Source organism: Penaeus chinensis, chromosome 36, assembly GCF_019202785.1.
Source record: "Penaeus chinensis breed Huanghai No. 1 chromosome 36, ASM1920278v2, whole genome shotgun sequence".
NCBI lineage: Eukaryota > Metazoa > Arthropoda > Malacostraca > Decapoda > Penaeidae > Penaeus > Penaeus chinensis.
In genome coordinates, this window is record NC_061854.1 from 16,277,907 (window position 1) to 16,282,906 (window position 5,000).

Sequence of the window (5,000 nt, forward strand, 5' to 3'; positions counted from 1 at the left end):
TTCTCCTCTCTCACTCACACTCCCTCCCTTCCTCCCTTCCTCTCTCCCTATCAATTTATCCATCTCTCTTTTCTAATTCTAAAGAGATGCGTCCATCAGGTTGAGCAGCATTCCATAACGATGTCGAAAGCTCATGAATTTATTGATAGCCTTTGAGAGAAGGAAAGGTTTTGTCTAGACGCAGCGTTGATGTGTATTGCAAATGGCATCAATCATCGGGTTGGAATTTGCAATAATCCATGTTGCAAATGGGTGGAGTTCGATGTTATTCGTCTCTTGAAATTAGTGTCCTACGTATTAATGCTATGGATTATGAATTAAATTAGGGGGTGAGAAGAGCGGTGTTGGTGGTGGTAGCAGTGGTGGTAGGTAGTGGTGGTGGCAGTGGTAGTGGTGGTAAGTAGTGGTGGTAGGTGGTGCCGGTAGTGGTGGGGGTGGTGATGGTGTGGTAGGTGGTGCTGATGGCAGTGGTGGGGGTGATGATGGTGTGGTAGGTGGTGGCGCTGGTGGTGGTAACGGTGGTGGTGGTGGTGGTGATGGTGGGGAGGGGGGGTGATGGTGTGGTCGGCGGTGCTGATGGCAATGGTGATGGTACGGTAGGTGGTGGCGGTGGTGGTGGTGGTGCGGTAGGCGGTGGTGGTGGCGGTGGTGGTGGGGGCTGATGGTGTGGTAGGTGGTGGTGGTATGGTAGGTGGTGCTGATGGCAGTAGTGATGGTGTGGTAGGTGGTTTGTTTAGCTTGGGTATCTAGAATATATAATTTGTGGCAACGTAAGCAAGTGCGGCAGCAGTACTACAACAACTACTATTATTAATACTTAGAGTCCTATTACTTTTAGGCTTATTACTTGTATGAGGGGTTTGGGGTGACTCCTATCGTCAGTGGATTAGTTTCCATCGTTGATAAATTGCAGTAAAGAGAACATTTCTAAAGAATTAAATAGTTTAAATATCACAAACCTATATCATTCACAGTGCTACTTTTACTCACTGCCCTTCGATTATCATTGTCTATCATTACTATCATTATGATTATCATTGTCTATCATTACTATCATTATGATTATCATTGTCTATAATTACTTTCATTATGATTATCATTGTCTATCATTACTATCATTATGATTATCATTGTCTATCATTACTATCATTATGATTATCATTGTCTATCATTACTATCATTATGATTATCATTGTCTATCATTACTATCATTATGATTATCATTGTCTATCATTACTATCATTATGATTATCATTGTCTATCATTACTATCATTATGATTATCATTGTCTATCATTACTATCATTATGATTATCATTGTCTATAATTACTTTCATTATGATTATCATTGTCTATCATTACTATCATTATGATTATCATTGTCTATCATTACTATCATTATGATTATCATTGTCTATAATTACTTTCATTATGATTATCATTGTCTATCATTACTATCATTATGATTATCATTGTCTATCATTACTATCATTATGATTATCATTGTCTATCATTACTATCATTATGATTATCATTGTCTATCATTACTATCATTATGATTATCATTGTCTATCATTACTATCATTATGATTATCATTGTCTATCATTACTATCATTATGATTATCATTGTCTATCATTACTATCATTATGATTATCATTGTCTATCATTACTATCATTATGATTATCATTGTCTATAATTACTTTCATTATGATTATCATTGTCTATCATTACTATCATTATGATTATCATTGTCTATCATTACTATCATTATGATTATCATTGTCTATCATTACTATCATTATGATTATCATTGTCTATCATTACTATCATTATGATTATCATTGTCTATCATTACTATCATTATGATTATCATTGTCTATCATTACTATCATTATGATTATCATTGTCTATCATTACTATCATTATGATTATCATTGTCTATCATTACTATCATTATGATTATCATTGTCTATCATTACTATCATTATGATTATCATTGTCTATCATTACTATCATTATGATTATCATTGTCTATCATTACTATCATTATGATTATCATTGTCTATCATTACTATCATTATGATTATCATTGTCTATAATTACTTTCATTATGATTATCATTGTCTATAATTACTTTCATTATGATTATCATTGTCTATCATTACTATCATTATGATTATCATTGTCTATCATTACTATCATTATGATTATCATTGTCTATAATTACTTTCATTATGATTATCATTGTCTATAATTACTTTCATTATGATTATCATTGTCTATCATTACTATCATTATGATTATCATTGTCTATCATTACTATCATTATGATTATCATTGTCTATCATTACTATCATTATGATTATCATTGTCTATCATTACTATCATTATGATTATCATTGTCTATCATTACTATCATTATGATTATCATTGTCTATCATTACTATCATTATGATTATCATTGTCTATCATTACTATCATTATGATTATCATTGTCTATCATTACTATCATTATGATTATCATTGTCTATCATTACTATCATTATGATTATCATTGTCTATCATTACTATCATTATGATTATCATTGTCTATCATTACTATCATTATGATTATCATTGTCTATCATTACTATCATTATGATTATCATTGTCTATCATTACTATCATTATGATTATCATTGTCTATCATTACTATCATTATGATTATCATTGTCTATCATTACTATCATTATGATTATCATTGTCTATCATTACTATCATTATGATTATCATTGTCTATCATTACTATCATTATGATTATCATTGTCTATCATTACTATCATTATGATTATCATTGTCTATAATTACTTTCATTATGATTATCATTGTCTATCATTACTATCATTATGATTATCATTGTCTATAATTACTTTCATTATGATTATCATTGTCTATCATTACTATCATTATGATTATCATTGTCTATAATTACTTTCATTATGATTATCATTGTCTATCATTACTATCATTATGATTATCATTGTCTATCATTACTATCATTATGATTATCATTGTCTATAATTACTTTCATTATGATTATCATTGTCTATAATTACTTTCATTATGATTATCATTGTCTATAATTACTTTCATTATGATTATCATTGTCTATCATTACTATCATTATGATTATCATTGTCTATAATTACTTTCATTATGATTATCATTGTCTATCATTACTATCATTATGATTATCATTGTCTATAATTACTTTCATTATGATTATCATTGTCTATCATTACTATCATTATGATTATCATTGTCTATCATTACTATCATTATGATTATCATTGTCTATCATTACTATCATTATGATTATCATTGTCTATCATTACTATCATTATGATTATCATTGTCTATCATTACTATCATTATGATTATCATTGTCTATAATTACTTTCATTATGATTATCATTGTCTATCATTACTATCATTATGATTATCATTGTCTATCATTACTATCATTATGATTATCATTGTCTATCATTACTATCATTATGATTATCATTGTCTATCATTACTATCATTATGATTATCATTGTCTATCATTACTATCATTATGATTATCATTGTCTATCATTACTATCATTATGATTATCATTGTCTATCATTACTATCATTATGATTATCATTGTCTATCATTACTATCATTATGATTATCATTGTCTATAATTACTTTCATTATGATTATCATTGTCTATAATTACTTTCATTATGATTATCATTGTCTATCATTACTATCATTATGATTATCATTGTCTATCATTACTATCATTATGATTATCATTGTCTATCATTACTATCATTATGATTATCATTGTCTATCATTACTATCATTATGATTATTATTGTCTATCATTACTGTCATTATGATTATCATTGTCTATCATTACTATCATTATGATTATCATTGTCTATAATTACTTTCATTATGATTATCATTGTCTATCATTACTATCATTATGACTATCATTGCCTATCATTACTATCATTATGATTATCATTGTCATTGACAATATTATCATTTTTATTCACAATATTATCATTGTCATTATTATTATTATTATTACTATTATTGTTACTGCTGTTTATTATTACCAGTACTACCAATGTTACCATTATCATTATTATTGTTATCATTATAATTATGAAAATAATCCTTATATACTATAATCATCATTATTATCATTACCACTGGCACCATCATTATCATCATTAATATTATCATCCTTATTATCAATATACTACTGTTATCTTATTATTACTATAATCACTACCATAATTGTTTTGTTATTATCACCAATACTATCATTGCCATCATTATCAATATTAGTGTTATCATTATCATCATCCTTATCACTCCTACTATTATCATGATCAGTATTATTACTATCTTTATAATTATTATCATTATCAATTATAATTATTATTATTATTACTATTGTTACTATGATTATCCTTATTATTATCACCATAATAATAATTGTTATTATTAGAGTAATAATCATTATCATTATCATTGTTATTACTGTCATCATTATAATTAATATTATCAATATTATTGTTGCTATTGTAATCATTATTATAACTATTATAACTATTATTATTATTATCATTACTATCAGTATTTTTATTATTATTATTTATCTCACCATTGTCATCATTAATATTAATATCAATATTGTTATTATCATTATTATTATTATCATTATCATTATTATTATTATCATTGCAATTATCATTAATTAATTAATTAGCTCCCACTTTACTGTTATTACTATTATTATCATTATCATCATTATTGCCACTTTTACTACTTTCATTATCATCATCACATATTTCACTGATAAAATAATTTTATCATCATGGTTATTTTCATTAAGAACATTGTAACTCTCACTATTATCATCTTCATTAATAAAATACGATTGGCAATAGTATTTTTTTCCCCGTTACTGT

At 26.8% G+C, this 5,000-nt stretch overlaps 1 protein-coding gene across 1 annotated transcript in view; it reads right to left on the bottom strand.

The window, feature by feature from the left end:
- LOC125044708 overlaps window positions 1–5,000 on the bottom strand; it is a 10,254-nt gene that overhangs the window by 4,063 nt on the left and 1,191 nt on the right. The window lies entirely within an intron of this gene.